A 21,702-nucleotide genomic window follows, 5' to 3' on the forward strand; every position below is an offset into this window, starting at 1 on the left:
CCCCCACAATCTAGCCAATTAGACTACTTGCTATTCCCTGAAATTGGTTAGTATTCTCACGCGTCCTTACACTTGCATGGGTCTTCCCCCATCCCTAGGCAGCATTCTCATTGCCTGGTGAATCCTCTCTCTTCTTTCAAGGACCTGCTCAGAGATGGAGAGATGAGGGAGGAAAAGCTTTCCAGGCAGAGAGGACAGCCAAGTAATGCCTCAGAAATGGAAGAAGGAGCACCATTGGTCAGAATCAGCAAGTTAAGCAGCATAACTTGGCTATAGTTTTGAAAGGTGATGAAAGTAGGAGAATAGTGGAACAACAGGATGGGACAATACTCTTAGTGGTAGTAGTGGTTCTTCAGGCTGCTGCTGCTATTATTGTCGTTGACTCTTCAGGGTGTGGGTGGTAGTGGTAGTGGTGATGGTGATGGTGATGGTGGTGGTGGTGGTGGTGGTGGTGGTGGTGGTGGTGGTGGTGGTGGTGGTAGTTCTTTAGGCTAGTGGGATGGGGGGGTCATTCTCAGCAGTACCATTGATATCAAATAAACACCAAACAGAAGTATTTATATTTTATTCAAATTCTATTTTTAAAAACATTTATTAAATACCTCTGTGTGCTGCCTCTCAAGTCTCCCTCCAATAGTCTGATCATAGTATGGGGAGGGCAACTTTGAATTTCCACAGTTATATCAGCAAGGTGTACATACTTTGAAATGTGCCGTCAGGTCACAAAGGTTCCATGTATGGGCCCATCCATCAATTGTTTGAGAACCTGCCTGGCTCAGCTAAGAGAGATTCATCTCCACAATGGTCACAGGATGATACATTTGGGGGTCATAGTATCTTCTAAAAGATAACTCAATGTATATAATATTTGGCATGGAGTCAGGAAGTCCTGAATTCAAATCCAGGTTCAGATATTTAGTAGCTGCTTTAATCCACTAGAGAATGAAATAGCAAACCAGTTGCCAAGAAAAACCTACAGACAGTATTGCCATGAATAGTCCACAGGTGACTGAACGCCTGAACAAAAACAATAACATATTTCTAAAAGCATTTACTTTATCATGTAAGAGATGTCATTTGAGTTGAGGGACAGATATCTACCCTTGCAAAAATTACAATGATTTCTCAGAGCACTGAAGTGGCACAGAGTTCTACTCGTTGCTACTTCTGTGTCTTAAATTGTTATTTAACTTCTCTAGACTTCAGTTCCTTCAGCTGTAAAATAAGGGAGTTGGGTTAAATTACTTCTAATGTCCTTTCGTGCTCGAAATTCATTATACTCTCATCCTCCCATACATTGAGTTGCTACTGTTCTAAACAATGCAAGAGATACAACATCCAATAAGACTTTCCTTCTTAAGGCTTGTCATAGCAATAGTAGATTATAGTAGTAAGAAGTAGTATAATAAGTAGTAGTTATAAATAGTATAATAATTTCTCTCATAGTAAAGATATGCATGCCAATAACTAAAACAAAGTGGAACAAGATAATTGCATATGAATAACTAATTTAAAAATGGAATAATATAATTACATATGAAGTATGATCTGAGGTCTGATAAAGCTGATAGACAATTTTGTCTGCCAGGTCACAAAGTCTTTATATGAGCTGACAGTCATTAGGGAATCACTCAAATTTCTTGATTGGCATGATGATTAAAAGACATCAATATGACAGCAATGTGCAGCTGCTGTGGTGGTGGTAGTTTTTCATTCTCAAAAGTACCAATGATATCAGGAGGGTAATATCTTGACTTGTCCATGAATAGGATTTAAGTGTAGCAGAGCTGTGCTAATTTGTCACCTCACTCTGTCCTCCAGAGTCATCAAAGTCCACTGGTAGGACAAGAATCAAAATGATGGGCAATGGCCCAAAATGCAGCGGATGATCTTGGCATCTTCTAAGTCTGCCCAAGTGCCAGGAGGGGAACAATTCAGGGATGTTGTACTAATGAGATCCCAGAAACAGTTATGACTCATAACAATATCAGTAATTTGGCGAGGACAGAATGAATTTCTAGCTAGGGCCTGGTTATCCCCCAATGTAGCAATGCTCCAGTGGAATGAGGAAACCCTTGAGGCAGGAAGATCACCTAAGAAGCTCTGGATTAATCAAATCATGTGGTGTCCAGGATCTTAACTAGGGTGGTGTCTATAAGACTAAAAATGAAGGGGAAATCCAAGACATCAAAGTCCTTTGAGTTCTTGAGTAAAAAGATGTTCTGATATGCCAAAAGAATAAATAATGTGATTACTGGGATACAGTATATTTAAGTAGAAATATTCTTGAATTGGGAACAAGAGGACCTGGGATCGTCTCACTTGTGACACTACCCCAGTCACCACACTTCTCTATATCTATACCTTGGTTTCCTAAATTGAAAAATGAAGAATTTGGACCAGAAGGCCTTTGAGATACTTTCTGAAACTAAATCTATCATACCAAATAACAGGTAAGGTCAGACCACCTAGAACATCCCTACATCTCATCTATTGTGTAAGTATCAAGAGAATTAATCACGATTACTATGCCTGAGGGCACTTAGTAAATTCCTCTTACATATATGCCCCAGAGTTAGGAAGGTGGAAAACTTTCTTTATAGACTCCCTCTCTCCAAAACCTTTTTAGATCACCCTCTGCCCACACCCATCTACTCTTTCAAAAACTCAAATCCAAGCATTTTCACCCATTCTCATAACCACTACTTAGTCCATGGCAAAAACTGTTTCCACTGAAAGGATTCAAAATTTACTAGAAAAAAAAAAGTATTAATCTAAAACCCAGATTCAGTCAGGACAACTCTTCTAGAGACTATAATTATAAAGTTGTTTTGGAAAAGAGAGTTCTGAGGATAGTATACACATTTGTAACAAGTTCATTAGAAAATGCTTACTCATTAAAACTGCCATTGTTATCTTCTGACAAATGGAAGAGCCAACACTAATAAATAAGGAAGTTGACTATAAACACACAGATTATATCATGAAGTCACTTGATTTCTTTCATGTATTCCTCAACTATATTTTATGAGCTCTTAAATGACAAGTTAAGCTAAGTTGAAAGTCCCTATGTACCCTGATTCTTCCCCGCATTGTCCTTAGAATAAAAGAAAAAGAGGAGATAATGGCCTTCATTTGTTTGTGACTTTACTGTTAAATTGTTTCATCATGACCCTTTTGGGTATTTCTTGGCAAAGATACTAGAATGGTTTATTTCCTTCTCCAGATCATTTTACAAATGAGGAAACTGAGACAAAGTTAAGTGACTTGCCAAGGCTGACCCAGCTAGTAAATGACTGAGGCCACATTCTCCTGGCAGGCCAGGTTCCCCTGATTGCAAGACCAGTTTTCTATCTACTACACCACCTATTTTTCCTATCAGCACCATAGATAGCAGGAAATTCTGAGAGGGTCCTGAAAAACAGCTGCCACATTCATTAAGTCTGGATTTGCTTCTGGATATCAAGTTCAGCTAACTTGACCTTTATAATGCTGGCCATCCTAATTTTAACTGGTCAAAATTTGTTTATATCTTAGAGATTCTGAGTATTTGGAATGTTGCCCCATCTACCATCTACTAGTAAGACACAACAGTTTTCAATCTGTGTCAATTAGGGAATTACCCAGTCTGATGAGATCATAGATGCTTATAATATTTGGGTTTATTTATTGCTGTTTTGCTGTTGTTGCAGTTGTTGTCAATCTCACATTTATATAACACATTAACATTTATAAATAAGACTGTATCCATTAAGAATTAGGTACTCTAAAAAAAGAGAATCTGGAATAATCAGTTATATTTCATACCAACTCCTCCCCAGATCACCATTCTTTTCCACCCCAGTTTGTGCATACTTTGAGTTATATTTTTGGAATTTTGTACCTCCTGTACATAAACTAACTGAAGACCTTGGCCCTGAGAGTGAGGAGATTCTGAACTGGTAATGACTGCTGTGGTTGGAATAAGTTATACCATCATTTCCTATCAACCATGACAAATCTTATAAATTCTTATATAATGAATGTGTAAACCTAAGTCTTCTCTTACAAACCCCACCTACACTTATTTGACTACTGATTTTCTGGAAGGTGGAATAAATGATCCATCACTTAGGAATTGTAGCCAAGAGCAAGTTTATGCCTCTCAGTTAAAAGTGAAAATGTATAGGAGAGATATATATTTGAAGCCAAATGCAATGATGGCATAGATTCTCAAAGGATTAACTTCTCTTTTGTGTGAGCCCTGCCCTTCTCCAGGATGGAATGTACCATATTTGAATTAGAAAGAACAAAAGTTAAAATCATAAGAGAGTGTAGAAAAAGAGCTGTAGTCTAGGAGCCCAGAGACCTGGGTTCTAAATACTCACATACCCAGATGACTCCATCACTCATTGACTAAATAACCTTGGAAAAGTTATTTTGCCAATTAGTGACCTTGGGCAAGTCATTCTATGACTAGTCTGAAGTTTCTTCATCTGTAAATGATGAATATCAATGAAAGGGGTTGGACCAGATCAACTCTGAGTTCTAACTCTCTGGTCATACTCTCCTTCAATTCACTGGGATAATAGTATTCTCACAGGGTTGGTTAGCACTAAGATAAGAAAATGTAGAAGTGTTCTACAGAAAGTTAAAAGCCTTTCTGAAATAGATTTGTTTTTCTGAGTTTGGACAAAGAAGAACCTTGAGGCCCTGAAAGTTGTTAGACACTGAAACGGGGGAGTGTGAGCTCTCCTCTGAAAATTGTCAAATATGGCTTACTGTCTCATCAGTTGGAAATGGTTTAGGTTGAGGTTATTTGAAACAAAGGACACATAAAATGCCTTCAAGTTGGGGAACCTCATTTGTGGTGAGAGTAAGTCATCATATCTCCCTGAACCTCAGTTTCCATATGTGTTAAAGAACAGAAATCAAAATTCCAAGGATTCTTTCAGTTCTAATGTACCATAAGTACATTATGAAATAAAAAAAAATTGTTCTTTACTCAATTATTGGTGTATCCATTTCTCTTTCTTTTTTTTAGGTTTTTTCAAGGCAAACAGAGTTAAGTGGTTTGCCCAAGGTCACACAGCTAGGTAATTATTAAGTGTCTGAGGCCGGATTTGAACTCAGGTACTCCTGACTCCAGGGCCAGTGCTCTATCCTTCATTTCTCTTTCTTAGTGGACATATATTTGGTTGAAGAGTTTGGCCACAGACTGGCTCCCTGAAGCATCTTCCAAATCTAGGCAAACAGAAATAAAGGGTAACTTTCAAGTTCTATCCAGTACAAGAGAAGAATCAAAGCAGGGTCTTAGGAGAGGGGTATGAGATGGGATCAGATTTTACTGCTAAAAAAAATAGAAGAGGGGAGGGGTGGTAAGGAGATCCTTAATGGTCTTTCTCATCATCTTATCAAAATAATATACTCCAAGTCTAAGACCTTTTCCCTCTTGTCTGCTGCCCAAATACTCATTTCTCCAACAAAGATCTAAACCACAGTAATTCCTAACAGAAGTCAGAAAGGCAGACACAATTTCAACTACTCAAGAGTACAGCATAAATGGCATCATTATTGTTCCCATAGATTACCATCTAACATTCTAAGGGACTCTTTTTTTTTAAATTGCAGATAAAAAAAAGCAAGATTTTAGAAACATAGAGCCAGAATAGCAGTGGAAAAAGAATAGGATTGAGTTCTAAGATACATTCTATTTCCTGTATTTTTTTTTTGATTCCCTCTCCCTACTTACTAATACATGAATAACAAAGGAAGTTTTCCTCTATCATTCTGGCTCATGAAAATAGCTCTGCATCATAAGCCCCATGGGCAGAGCTGCTGACCTCAAATGTCAAATCTATTTAACAAATATTGGATATTATGCTTGACTCTGGGGGAGATGAAGCTCATACACTTACCATGGGAGCAGATTTGGAGAAAAGGAGTAGGCAAAAGTAAAGGATGAGAAACAGAAAAGAAAAGAGGAAGAAGAAAGGGGGAGGAGAAGAAAAAGGTAGGACAGAGGGGAGAAGAGGAGAACTTGATCCTGATTTAGGTGAAAAATGAATGCCCTGAAGTGGTTTCCCATATTTGAATTTTCACTATTCAAAGTTAAAATTATTTAAAATTTGGTCATTGGTTCCAGTCCAATGGAAATGTACAGTATGAATTTGAATAATGTTATGAGTAAAGGGATTCATTGTCCACTAAATGGGACCTAGCTATAGTTATTAAGCACTAACTTTCCCTCTCTTCCAAACCTGGCTCATACTCTCTCACAGTCTCTGGGAGAAGGGACAACACAAACCAATAGAAAGAGGACACTGAGGCATCTATGTAGGGAGTTGCTGTTGTTTGTTCTTTGTTCTCAAAGAGGACCATGGCATCAAGGAAGTGATACCATGACATGCAAGTGACTTGGATTTGAGTGACTCCATCAGAGTCATCTGGGTCCAGTGACCATATATGTATCAACACACCTAGAGATGGGCCTGGATACATTTGGAGACCTTGGCTTGGGAGTACATATGACCAAAAACAACTCACAGTTCCAGAACTCTAAGACCTTAACAACCTTTCTTTCTCCAGAGGCTGCTCTTGAAGTTTACTATAGTCCTAGACAAATCACTCCACTGTCCATTTGAGCTGGCTCATCCCAGGGCATGGTATTTCAATTGGTTGGGTCAATCCCCTGCTAGACTGATTCAAGCAAGTGACTCATCTGAGGAGCTGGCTTAATGACCTGTCTCTCTGGACAGGTCAATCTCCTAGACCAGTTGATATCAAACAGCCCCAGTCAGCTTTCTGTTTGACCACTCTGTCCTAGATTCTAAGGACTCATTCTATAGGTCAGCTTTTCACTCAGCTGGGTGACTGTGAATGTCCTTTTGATGGAGTGTTAGCATACTCCTTTCAACTGTGTGATCTTTCCACAAAGGCAATGACCTAGTGAGAGCTTCTTCTCTTTGACTCCTTCTGACAATCAATTCTAAGGCTTATTACCCAGAGGGAGGAAGTAACAGAGTTCTAGTACCTCCTGTTCAACAATCCTTCCTTGTTTTAGGGGGGAACCCTACTTTTATTTATGGTGATCATAGAAAGGGTCTCATTCAATGATGTAGATGACTGGAGACATTGTTTTTCCTGCCTTTCCATAACCATTTGAGCATTTTAAGCCTCAAACTTTTGTTATGGTATGGAATTCTTTCCTTATATCTTAAAAGGGTTTTGCTTTACATTTTGGTCTCATTTTTTCACCTTATGACAGTCAGTTTTGCTGAAGTCTAGAGGTACCATCCTCTTTACCTCTCATCATCATCATCCAATGAATCTTTTTAAACAATAAACAATAATCAAATAAGTCAGATTTACAGCATTCCTGTAGTACCTCATCCTTCTATGTTAAGGAGAAAGATGATTTTTCAACTTTTCTTCAAGAACAAGACTACCATTTCTAATTCCTTTCTTAACATGCCAGAGATACCTATGTTCTTGTTGAGATTTTTCCTCTCATATTTTCATTTGGTGGTTTCTTTTACCTTCCCCCTTTGTGTTTTCTCCTTATCAAAACAGAAATAACCAGAGGAAAAGAAATACTTCCAATATTCTATACCTTGTCTCTTTTCAGTCCTAAACAAGGAAATGTCTTATTAAAAAAAAATGAGGAAGGAGAAGAAAGAATGAAAAAGGAAAGGTGATTTTTAATTTTATTGGGGAGACAGAATCATTGCCAGAGACTGCCTGTGGCTAAATGAGACCATCAAATCAAAAGAAGAGAAGTGAAAAACATGTACAAATATGAAGCTAATATCTTTCTACTCTGAGGGAAGTTGACACTCAATTTCAGAGGTGGGGGAGCTCAAGCAGGAATATTCTGAGTAGAATCTGAAGAAATAACACCCATCTGCTTCAAGCCATTTGTAACCTCTCTTGCTCTCTGAAGTGAGAGCTTAAAAATGCAAATGAAATGGAGCCATTTAAAGAAAAATATACCCACTAACCTTGTTCTGGAAGGGGGGTGAGATAGCCCATAGCTCAGAGGCCAATCTTATAGTCAATGTAAGTCTTTATAGTGGATTATTTTTCACTCTGATGGATAATGATTCTGTACTTTTCCCCATGTGTTTAGCAGTATTTAAATGAAAGAAAGATAAAGTTACCCTATTTAGAAGATTAATATTTTTTCCCTTAAAAAAAGTCTTTTTCTGGCTGCCACTCCTGGATAGATGAAAAGATGCAGTTGGTGCTCATTTAAGGGATTTGCTGCTGAATTAAATTGAATGAAACAATTCTTAAAATGTGCCACCAAGCCTCAATGCAGAGAAAGGAACCCTGAACTGGTAGGTAAATAAGAAACCCGGGCTCTAGCTCTGACCTTGTCACTGGAGAGTTGTGTAACTTGGTGGGAATCAGTTTTATCTTCCTAGGTCTCCCTAGTCAAATGAGGGCATTGAGCCAAATCATCTCCAAGGCCCCTCCCAGTTCTAAAATTCTCTGATTCTTAATTCAGCTTCTAGGCTTTTGGCCTGGTCCATGTTTAAATTATCCTCAACAAGACAATACTATTGTGAAAGGCCCTTGGGAGAAAGAGGCCACAAGCTTTTCTCAGATACAATTCTATTCGTTCCTGATGCAACTTAACAATTATGTATTTAATTCATCAAATACTTTTTAAGTGCCTTAAAAGGATAGAATACTATGCCAGGCACTGAAGGACACACAAAGATAAGGGTGGACAGGGTTAAGATTTCATGGAGCTAAATTATACATACTTCCTGGAAAAAATACCTGTCAGGTTCTTGGATAAGGGAGGAATTGATGACCAAACAAGAGACAGAAAAGATCACAGGAAGCAAAACAGATAATATTTGTTATGTGAAATTAAAAGGGGTTGTAAAAACAAAACTAATGCAGCCAAAATTAAAAAGAACGTAAGAAACCAGAAGAAAAATATACAGCAAGATTTTTCCGAAAAGGGGCTCATTTAATGAAAAGTTTGGGAAATTAGTCAAATTTATAAAAATATAAGCCATTCTTCAGTTGATAAGTGATCAAAAGATATAAATAAGAAGTTTTCAGAAGGAAAAATCAAATTATTAATAGTCACATGAAAACTGATCAGAGAAATGCTAATTAAAACAACTCTGAAATATTTCTTTTAGCTAATATGACAGAAAATAAAAATGATAAATACTGGAGGGGATGTGGGAAAATGGAACACTATTTACTGATAGAGTTGCCAAGTGGTCCAACCATTCTGGAAAACAATTTGGAACTATGTCCAAAGGCTTTAAAATTTCGCATACCCTCTGACCCAGCAACACTACTACTACTGGGTCTGGATCCCAAAGAAAAGGGAAAAGAACCTATCTGTACAAAAATATTTATAGCAGCTCTTTTGTATTGGCAAAGAATTGAGGAGATAGCCTTCAAGTAATGATATTTGATTGTATAGGAATGCTATTGTACCATAAGAAATGATGAAGAGAATGCTTTCAGAAAAAGCTGGGAAGACTTATATGAACTGATGTAAAATGAAGGAAGCAAAACCAGAATATTGTGCATATTAACATTAATATTGCATGAAATCCTTTATTATTCTGACCAAGACAATAAGCCAAAAGAATTCCTAAAGACCCATGATAAAAAAATGAAATGAACTCTGAGTGCAGATTGAACCATACTTTTGGGGGCAGCTAGGGTGGCATAGTGGATAGAGCACCAGCCCTGGAGTCAGGAGTACCTGAGTTCGAATCAGACCTCAGACACTTAATAATTGCCTAGCTGTGTGACCTTGGGGTTACTTCATCCCATTGCCTTAAATAAATAATTTTTTTAAAAAAAAGCATACTTTTTAAAACTTTATTTTTCTTGGGATTTGTGTGTTTTTCTTTTGCAATATAACTAATATGGAAATGTTTTTCATGCTTTCACATCTATAATCACTATCTTATTGCTTGCCTTCACAAGGGGCAGGGAGGAGAGGAAAGAAAAGAGAATTTGGACCACAAATTTGAAAAAAATGGTAAAGAAAATTACAGGTAATTGGTAAATATTTAGTGAAATAAATTAAAATATATTTTTTAACATTACATCTGCTTCCTATATGCTATGTACTTAGAACCATGCTCAGCATCTTAGGGGATTAGTAAAGCATGTGACACACTTGCTACATTCAAATTCAATTCAATAAATTATTGATAAGCTGATGATGATTCATTAAGCATTTATTTTGTGCCCATCATGGTAGTAGGTATTTGAGGTATAAAGAAAACTCACAATCTTTTCCTTCAAGAAGCTTAGATGTTAATGAGGGAAACACCATATTGACAAATTGATACCCATAAAAATGGGTGAATGAAGAGTAGACAACAATTTTTTTTGTTGTTTTTTTTGCAAGGCAAATGGGGTTAAGTGGCTTGCCCAAGGCCACACAGCTAGGTAATTATTAAGTGTCTGAGACCGGATTTGAACCCAGGTACTCCTGACTCCAAGGCTGGTGCTTTATCCACTACACCACCTAGCTGCCCCAACAACAATTATTAAGCACCAATTGTATCCAATCACTTTGCTACTTGCAGTAGTTGCAAACAATTAAATAGTTTCCTTTAATGAGATTAATACCTTGGGAAGTTACTTTCTTTTCTGAGCCTAATTTCCTCATTTATAAAACAGGGGAAAAGAAGAATGACACACAATCTCAAAGGTTCAGATAACTCTAAATCTTATGATTCTAAGATTAGTTAGAAACCTGTTTCTTACACTGCAATATTTCAAATGTAGAAGTACTTTCTTATGTAGAATTTAATCTTATGTCCAGAATTTTGCAACCACTTTCTCATGTAAACAAAAGAGGGGGTTTGCCAAACTCTTTTCCTTATCTGATTGTTTTTTTTGGGTGGGGGTTAGGATTTTTGCAAGGCAAATGGGATTAAGTGTCTTGCCCAAGGTCCCATAGCTAGGTAATTATTAAGTGTCTGAGTTCAGATTTGAACTCGGGTACTCCTGACTCGAAAGCCAGTGCACCACCTAGCCATCCCTCTGATTGAGTTTTGAAGGGATGAAGCAAAACTTCCATTTCATTTTAAGTTTCTTTAGGTATCTTCTGTCTTTTAAACTCATCATAGTTTTCTCCAGTATCCCTTCCCCTTCCCCTATCAAAAAACATATAGTAGTCTTATTTTATGATAGCTCCTGTATGTTCTTCCAAACCATTCCCTGCTTAAAGGCTTCAGCTAGAATAGACCTTAGATGCTACTTAAGCTATACAGGAAACCCTTCCCTCTTCTACCCTCTAGCCTCTGCATGAAAACTTCCCATGGTAGGGATCTATAGATATTTTATGAAGTTGAATGTTTCAGACTCTCTGACTGGCATATAAGGTCTTCTTTATATTGAGCAAAAATTTAACTTCTTGAAAATTGTCTCAAAATCAGACAAGTATAGATTTAAAATTAGAAGGGATTTCAGAGATCATCTAGTTCAAACACTCATTTCACAGAGGAGAAAATGGAGGCTCAGAAAGTTTGCGACTAGTAAGGAATAGAACCTTAATTCCAATCTGGTTTTCAAACTATGGTCACTGCATCATATTGTCTCTCTCTGTTGTTCTGACTCTGTTGTCTGCTTTGATACTGAACAATTAATTATATTCTCTCTTCTCCCTAACAATCTTTCAAATATTTTAAAAAACACTATCATGTCTATCTTTTCTTCACATTAAATACCTTAATGTTTTTCATTATTTTTTTTAAAAAATGATTGATATCTTTTAGTTTTATCTCACTATTATTTCCCAAGATCCCCATCCTCCTTCCAACATCCAGAGATTCATCCCCCATAGACAGTAGCAAACTGAGTCAGCAGGGCCAGATCATGACCTCTACCTGAATCATTACTGTCCACACTCTAAGAATAACTTTTTACATTGAAAATAAAGTTTTATTATATTTTAAAACATTCTTACCTTAAGGGCCCTCATAAGAGAAAGGGAGAACAGGGTTTAACAAAAAAGAAAACAGGGGGAAAGTTTGGCAAAGGTAACAAAGGAGCCAAGTACATTATAGATCATAGATTTGGAGGTATAGGGGTGCTGTGAGGTCATTGAGTCCAAGCCCTTCTTTTTGTGATTAAGGAAACTGAAGAGCAGGCAGATTAAGTGACTAGTCCAAGATTGTACAGGTCATTTACTAGAAGAAACCAGATCTGAACCCAAGTCCTCTGACTCTAAACTCAAAAACCTTTATACTGTGCCACATTCAGGATTCCATATCCTTAGTCCCCCACAACTACAAAAAAGAGAAGGAAATGAATTTTCATACAATATATTTTCTTTGACACAAAACTTGTTCATTTTAGTTAAAATTCAATGTTTTTATCCCTTATTTATCAGTCCATTCAATGACTCTCACAGCACATCTTGAGGAGCCACAGGACTAAGTGATCTCAGCTATCCATTTCAGATCTAAAATTCTCAAATATAATTCCCAATTTTGTTTCATCTAGACCTGATAAGTTTCCTTTCTCACTGATATGAAGTCATCCCAGTCATCCAGTAAAAACAAAAACTGCCGAGTTGCTTGGGCTAATGACAGAACAATATCAGAGAATTTCAGAGTTGGAAAGGATCACTTCTAGTATAACAGTTACTATTAAAAAAAAAAAAGATTCCTCCTAATATATATCCAACAGTGATTTCTAGCCTTTGTTGTAGACCTCTATTGAAGGAGATCCACTTCTTCCCAAAATAGCCCATAACACTTGTAAGCACTTCTAACTGTACTATAAAGGATTGATTAGGAGAAATCCCCAATGGACTTGATCATTACAGTTGGAATCTTTTCTAAGCTCATGATTTGGAGCTACTCTTTCAATCCTCACTCTCAATAGCAGTATGGGCCACCAAATGGTAACTGATATGTTCTTCTCTTAAAGTTCTAAGGGGACCCGATGGTATTGGAGAAGAGAAGGTGTCTCTCATTAGTATGCTTCTCTTGTCAACGATGAGTTAATATGTATATTATGTATAGGTTATATATATAAAAGCAACTTGTACAAAACATCCCCCCAAACTGAGGCCACATTACCCCATAAGCATATTCAAATTCCAAGGAAAAGTGTGCTCAAGCTTAATGCACGTGTAACAAAAAACTCAAAGTTCCTAGAAACCTTTTTTACTAGAAGACATTTTCTTCCCCTGTTGAGATAGTCATGAAGTTATCCTTAGATATGATGTAATTTTCTGCTTTGTTCTTTGTAGAATCCTGAAGCTGCTTTTCCTCAGTTTGTTCTTGACTCTTAATGGAGATACTGCCTCCAGCCCCAACTTTACCATAGACATGATAAGGGCAGCAGTGAGAAATCTGAATCCTCCCATCCATCAGAATTCACAAGGTCATCATCTGCTCAAAGGGGATAAGAAGAAATAGAGAGTCTCCTCCCCAGAGGTTCTCTCTCAAGGGCTTGGCTAGCTTGCCCCTGGAATTCCAGAATATAAAATGGCTTGCTAGTTTGTGAAAAACTTATAGCCAGGGCACTATGTAGAACCAAGAAACACACTATTGATTTGTAGCAGAGATTATCATACTCTTGTCCACTTAGCCTGAATGGGCAATGTCATTCCTGAATCTTGTCTCCTATTTAAGGGAGAGTAAAATTCTAAGCTTTCTACTACTAAAATCCAGTCTTCTAGAAAGGAGTGGAAGATTTCTTAGGCATTATTACCCTTATGTATTGTCTCATGAGTAAGTCCAAGTTGAGTCTGGGGACTTGAACTTTTAAAAAAAGAAGGTAAATTAAGTTATGAAGTTAAGTTAGGAGGGCAATGGGAAAGGGAAGAGTAACATTTATATGACCCATGAAGCAGAAGGAATAATGAACTACAGTCATAATATGGGAAAGTTGAAAGGCTGTATAAAAGATTGATCCCCATAATTACTATGCTATGAGTTATTAGGTACAATAAAATATAAATATGGACAACTAAGTGGCACAGTGGATAAAGTACCCTATCTGAAGTCAGGAAGATCTGAGTTTAAATAATACTAGCTGTGTGACCTTGGACAAAACCTGTTTGCCTCAGTTTCCTCATTGCTAAAGTGAGCTGAAGAAAGAAATGACAAAGTACTCAGTATCTTTGCCAAGAAAACCCAAATGGTGTAACCAAATGAGTCAGACACAATGGAATGACTGAACAACAAAAGTATAAATAGTGAATTTTTCTATTTTTAGAGATAAATCAAACTATAGGATGGGATGAATCCTGAAGAGGATAAGATTACATGGGAAAATCAAGAACTCATCAAAATGTCAGAAACATTATCCTGAAAGGAAACCACAAATTCAGCTCTCTTCTAAGGAGAATCCAAACCATAGAATGTAGATGAGTTAGAAGGATTCTGGGATCTTAGTGGAAAAGTAGAACATATCTGAGAGGGAGGAGAGTAGTCATGATTACTTATAGACTACTGGGAGTGCTTTGCTTGTCTTTGTTATATATTTATAATAGAATAGTTAGACTACTATCTGTCCTTTGCAATTTATGCATTTCTGGAGGATGAAATAAAAGTTGCCCTTAACTCAAAATGCCCTTGCATGAGGGAATGACCTCTTGTTGCTCAAAATTGTGGAAACCTCTCCATGAGCAAAAAAGAAGCTGACATTTTGGAATTATTTCCCAAGATTAGATTAAATCTGCTTGTGTACAGCATTTTCTTGGGCATATTTTACATTAAGAAGTTTGGGGGATTCTTTTTTGTTGTTTTCTTTTGATAGATAAATAAAAGCTTCCTTCTAGACCAGGAGCTCTCAACTTTTCAAAGTCATGGATGCCTTTGGAAATCTGGTGAAGCCTATGAACCTTTTTTTTTTCAAGATTATGTTTTAAATACAAAATAGAAAGGAAACCAATTATATTGAAATAAATTATCAATTTAAAAAAATACAGGTTTATAGGCCCTGGGTTAAATACCTTTGAGATATATTAACATGATTTGTTCATCATTTTTAAGAACAATGAACTGCAAATCCACCAATTTAGGCTATTATCCAATCCACATTTCTCTATCAAATCAATGAGGATATAATGTGGCACCTGGTTAAATGCCTTGCTCAAATTAAGATATGACTATGCATACCTCAACTCTATCAATATAATAAATCTCTGGGAAACATTGTATAGTGAGTATAGTTTAGGACGTGTTCTTAGGGAAACTCATACTGACTTCTAAGAAGCACTGAATTCTTTTCTAAATGCTCACAAGCCATCTGTTTAATAATCTGTTAGAAAATTTTGCCAGGGATTGACATCAGGCTCACCAGTCTGTATTTTCTGTTTCTAAAATTCATCCTCTTTCCCCATTTAAAAATGAAGGCAACAGTTACATGTGTTCAGTCTTCTGACCTCACTTTTGTTCTTCATGATTTCTCAAAGATTACCAAGGATTATTTCCCCTTTCCTTCAGTTCTTAGGCTTGTACTTATCTGGATCTGGACAATTCAGATGACCAGATCTTTTCTTATGGTCAAAATTAGTTCTTAATTAGTAGCAGTATCAGAAAAATTAGTTATGACTAAAACCAATGAGTTAGGGTAGATCTGATGAAGTTGATCAGAAAAAAGTGATCAGAAAAAGTCTCAGCAATCATAAGAAATGGACAGAAGGCTAGGCAGGGAGACACCAGGAGAAAACAATCAGTTGGTTTTCATTAATGTTGTTTTGTTTTATTTGGGGGGGAAGGGAAGGATGTCCAGAAAGCTCCAGATAGGCAAGCATTCTAAAACAAATCTATCTGGCTATAGATTGTAACCATGTGGACAGAGAGACTGGGATTGAGGCAGAACTGCATTTCCTAGAAGCATAGGGGGAAAAAACAGTGCAAGGCTTCAGTTTTTTGAACAACTGGAGCCCCAGGCAGAGAACCAAGAAAGCAATTTAGGCATGGGAGAACAAGACTAGGGCCTTGGTTCCTGGAACTGAGCTACAAAGTGGGTGAATACTCATAAGAAATGAGACAAGAACCCAAATTCATCAGATTGCCTGAGGTGAGATTGACTATACAGGTGGGGATTAAACCCTAGCTGTTAGGATACCAGATCTGCAGGCAGAGGAGTTGAGCCTTTGTCCCCTCTCCTTCCTTCACATTCCCCTCCCCCAAGAAAAGCCATGAGACCTAATACCATGTGAATCATGGTAGATATTTAGTGTTGAATTGGATGGAATTGAATTGAACAAAAGGCCAAACACCTAATAGCTGTTAAAAATCCCTGTCAGGGAGCAAATATAGAACAGGTCAAAAGAAAGGTAAGTGTGTCCAAACATCATTTCATCTCTCTAGGCCTCTGTGTCCTCATCTGTAAAATAAAGGAAATAGACTGGACAATTCCACTTAACCATCTGATTCTTTTGAGTTTCACACCAGTCATTCTGTTATCCAATCTCCACATGACATATCCTTCCTCCCTATTCCCCTCCCCCCACACACCCCTTCTGTAAGAAACCCCAAGTCTCCAATAATTCTTATCTAATTATTGAATCTTCTTTTCTGGATGAAATCAAGTTAGTCTGTTAAATACCAGCAGACAGGCAACAGACACACTAATATTGTATGAGTAACTAATTACAAATCCAGGCTTTTCAGAAAAAATAGCACATAATGAATCATTTAATTGACTCCACTCAGGATGAATAAAAAATGTTGGCTATTCCTTAACACAATGAAGAAAACCAAGCTCAAGTCCTCACCCTTCAGAAAAAATGGATACCATTTTTTTCAAATAAAGTTTCATTTCTAGAAGTTTTATTTTTTCTCTTTCTTTTTAGGGATGATATCAGGACATAGAGGAAAGTCAAAACATAACTAAAGCAGTACACTTAAGGTATTTGACCCTTTGCCAAAGTCCAGGGGTCATATTCCCTACTGGTCACATTCCCTTCCCCAGGATAATGAGTTTATGTTTCCTTCCCACAGTGATTCAGAAACTTTTCTGTGCCTCATTCCTTGTGGTCCTTCACTGGCCAGTATCTTTGCTGGAGTAAGGAGGAAGACAATCTCTTGAAAGAAAGAAGCAATGGAGTTACAGCCCATTTAAGAATGAGGGAAGAGGCTGACTGGCCCCACCATGGTCAAATTGATGTTTAATGCTATGACTCCTATTCCTCCCTCCAACTGCTTTTGCTAGGGCAAAATAGATAGATGATAGATGGAAAGAGAGAGAAAGAGAGAGAGAGAGAGAGAGAGAGAGAGAGAGAGAGAGAGAGAGAGAGAGAGAGAGAGATCTAGCTAGGGGAAGAAACAAGACTCTAGACAGACAACCTCAAGAGAATAGACAGCACCTCTACTCTTTGATTTGATTTACTAATGACTTTCATGTACCCCGTATCATGCCCTCTATCCTAACAAGATTACCACTCTGTCTTGATCATTTATAAGTGATCCTCCTTAATCAATCAGTCCACAAGCATTAAGCATGTGCTTTTTTTGGGTCAGGCACCGTGCTGTGAGCCAGAAATGCAAATATAAATATAAAGTAGTCCAAAACTTTGAATCTCTCCCAGGAGTTTCTGTTCTTTCTTCTTGGTGCTTTTCTCTCACCTCATCCTAAGGAGATTGAGGGAAGTCTCATTTCTCACTTGCCCCCATTATCTGGACTCCCCCCAAGCAACTCTTTGGATTTCAGACAAAGCCAGAGCTTGGGAAAACAGTTTCTCTTGGGAGCAGAAGACCACTCTTTCCAAAGGCCTCTGACCCTTCCAGGCCTTTTGAGCAAGTCTAGGCAGTACAAGGATTTGCCAGAGATTGTGAAATTAAGGACTCCATTCTCTCTGTGCCTATTTTTTTCTTTCTCTTTTGGGCGAGGGGAGTGGAAAAGGCGGACTTTTCAGACAATGAATGTTGTCAGGCTTCCCCCAGGTTTGTGCCTGCTCCTTTCCCAACGTTTCCAGGATCTAGCATCATCAAAGCATGTTATTTCATGCCTCACTGAAGAGACAAAGAAGAGGATCTATTCCAACAACCTTTCTAAGGGATGATGCCTTATAGTGTTCTGTGCTTTTCCCTCTTCTGGGTTTTCTCCTTTCTCTTTGTCTTGAGGAAAAGGCAGCAGTCAAAGAACTAAAAGTGAAATCCAGAGTAATCCTCAATGTGTCTCAGGTTCCTCCTCTGTGAAATGGAGCACATTTACTTAATGGTCCCTAAAGTTCCTTCTATCTCTAAATCTATGAGGAGACAATGCAGAAGGAATACCAATAGGGACCCACAGGAGTTGGGTTCAAACACCTGCCCTGCTATTTACTAATTATCTCCATTTTCCTATCTGTAAAGTGAAAAAGATTTCAGGATGACTTCTAAAAATTCCTTCAAGCTGGGCAACTGGGTGGCTCAGTAGATGGAGTACTGTGTCTAGAGTCAGGAAGACCTGAGTTCAAATCCACTTCAGAAACTAGTAATGCAACTCTGAACAAGTCAACTAAATTGCTATATGACTCAGTTTACTCAACTGCAAAAAGGGGGCTAATACCAGCATCTATCTCATAGGATTGGGAGCAGAAGGCCACTCTTTCCAAAGTTCTCTGACCCTTCCAGGTCTGTCTGAGCAGTACAAGGATTTGTAAATTTGTAAATCACTCAGCACAGTATCTAGAACATAGGTGATGTTTATTCTCTATTCTTCATCTTCTTTCAGGTTTCTATGATTTGACTCCCTCAGACTTTGGTTACAAAGAAAGGATAAACACAAGATGGAACAGAAATAATAGGACATTATATTTAGAAATGAAAGAGAGTTGAACACCTTCATTGTACCAGTGAAGAAATTGAGTCTCCAAGAGATTAGTGATTTGTTCAGAATCACACAGGAGGTAAATGAAGTGTTCGAATTCAGATCCTGGGGCTCTGAATCCAACATTCTTTCAGTTCTTGCCTTTTTTGGAGGCCAGAAAGTCTATGGAGCCAAAAAATAGAAGGAATTTGACTTTAAGTTCTAACTTCAAATTCATCTCACTTTCTTTCTAATTGTCTGGCAAAAAAAGCCAGCCCTGGCACAGCTGATCTTTTCAGCACATAGATCATGGACTCCAACCTGGAGTGTATCCTAGGATCTGACAGAATTTATGTGGTTCACATATTAAAGACAAGTCTCACTGCCAGGGGTAGATAAAGCTAGACCACTATTTCCCCTTTCTCCCCCATGCCCCTAGGAAACACAGCTGTTAGGAATACCTAGAGACAGATATCCTCTGTGCATGTCTGATATCCTGCTCTTCTCAAGGTGACAGGCATTTAAACCAGGGCCAATATCAGATATCACAGAGGCACATCCTAGATCTGAATATGATACCAATTCATTTCAACTAAGAGAAGACCCATGCAAGAAAGAAAGGTAAAGGTCTAAGCTTCACTGCTTATCCTGCAATGGTAGGGAATTGGGTTGACTTATAGAAATTATAGAGTAAAAGCAAGCTATGAAAACTCTTTTTTAAAAAGGAGGAAAGATTCTCATCTACCAAGTCATGTTGATAATACCATCTTGCCTAAAAGAGGTAATGTATTTGACCCTTCCTATTAATTCTGGTAATGTTTGTCTTTCTTTTTTGAAGACCACCAGGATATCAGGGAGGTGATGCCATGACAAGCACCTGAATGAGAATTGAGTGAGGGGGAATGCTATGCTAAGTCACCAGTCTCACTTTCTCCTCCAGATTCATCTGGGTCTAGTGGCCAGATATGAATCAGGATGACTGGAGATGGTCCTAGATTTGAGGCAATCAGGGTTAAGTGATTTTCCTAAGGTCATACAGCTAGTAAGTGACAAGTGTCTAAAACTGGATTAGAACACCCCACCTCCTGAATCCAAGGCCAGTGCTTTATCCACTTCCCCACCTATCTGCCCTGGTTCTGGTATTTGTTTGCAAGGTGAGGAAAGCATAAATAATATAGCATTTTAAGAATCTACCACCACCATTTTAATCCGATAAATTGTTAATAGAAGTCCTAACTGGCCAAGCCATGAAAAACAGAGACAGAATGGCCAGAGGGTTAGCATCTCTCAGCTACCATGTAACTTCTAAGCCAACCCTTCTCATCCTTTCAACTTGACCAGTCCTGGTATGTCCTTTCATGCTAAATCAGGGCATTGTAAACCCAGACTGGCAAATGAAGCCCTCTGGGCTCAGATGAATGGCTCTGCCAAATTCATCTTCCAAAGTGATTTCACAGGGCGGGAATTTGGCTGCAGATTCAATATCTTCTCTCTTTCTCCCCACCCCCCCACCTCTTTTTTATTCTAAGAAAAGAGAATGATGCCCTGGATTTTTTCCCAAAGACCCTAACATCTTCCCACCCCCTCTGTAATTATTATCATCCAAATGGAACACTCGTTCCAATGTCAGGCAAAGCAGCCTAAGAAAACATGTGCCATATTCTCATTAGACTCATAATGGAGACTGCAGCTCTGAACACTTCATCAGGATAAAGCTTCCCTGCATCTTCCAGGGCTAAGCATAGAAGCTCCAAAGCAATATCCACCTTCCAAGCACAGCATCTGCTGGGGCCATTTGCAGGAAGATTGGGACTGGGCAGTAGTCCAAGGAGATGGTGGGAGCTGGGTTGGAGGACAAGCAATAGAAAGAAGAGGGAGAGGCTGAACTCTGCTAATTCATGACCAGAAGCAGGGAGGGGCAGGAGATATTGGCCAAGTTTTAAACCTACCTCAGCTTTGAATACTTGGATACCTAACCAAGCCTACCCCTCTGGGGATGAAGTCTGTTTACTTTTGGCAGAGTTAGTTTAGGTTTTGAAAAAAAAAAAGAAGCCAGTGGAGAGTATGAAGGAGCAGAGACAAAAAAAGGACAAAAGAGACAGATTTCCAAAAAATCTCTTAAATATTGTGCTATCAAGTAGTTCTTACAGCATAATGGGAACAACAGTAACAGGACTGTGCAATTATGTTTTCCTCAAGATATACACACACTTGCACTTGCATAAGCATACACTCATATGCATACACAAACAGCAATGTGAACATACATGCACAAATTTAAGGAGGAAAGTAATTGATTTCATCAGAGACTGGCCATTAGAAGTTAAGACTGTTTGATCATCAGACTTTTGGCTCCCAGAAAATGAGGTATAAAGGAAAGAGTCCTGCCTCTGGAATCAGAGAGTTTGGGTTCCAATCTGATCTAATATTTACCATAAGTATGACATTAGACAAGTCAGTTAACTTCCTGCAGTTGCATTTTTTTTTTTTAGTCTATAAAATGAGGGGGGTTATGCTAATGACACTAAAGTCCTGTACAGTGCCAGGATACTATGGAGGGGTAAAAAAAAAACTGGTTACCACTCATCCACTAGACAAATACTCCAGGAATTCTAAGCACTTAAACAAGAAGCTTCTCAGCTTACAAGGAAACACCATATGACTAGAAATGAAAATGATAAACTTGTCATTAAGAAAGCAAAGATTTTAGAGCTGAAAGAAACCTTAGAAGTTAACTAGTGCAATTTCCTTTTATAAATAAGGAAAACTGACCAAGAGCATTTAAGTGACTTATATAAGGTCACATTGGTAGGATAGTACCAGTACCAGGATTCAAACTCAAGTTTTCTGTTCTAAGTGCTTTGCCCATGATACCAAATAATGAATCTCAATTTTATGGAAGAAAAAAGAGAGAGTAAAAGAGAGAAAGAAAAAATAGAAAGAGAGGGGAAAGAAGGAAAGAAAAAG

Source organism: Macrotis lagotis, chromosome 2, assembly GCF_037893015.1.
Source record: "Macrotis lagotis isolate mMagLag1 chromosome 2, bilby.v1.9.chrom.fasta, whole genome shotgun sequence".
Taxonomy (NCBI): domain Eukaryota; kingdom Metazoa; phylum Chordata; class Mammalia; order Peramelemorphia; family Peramelidae; genus Macrotis; species Macrotis lagotis.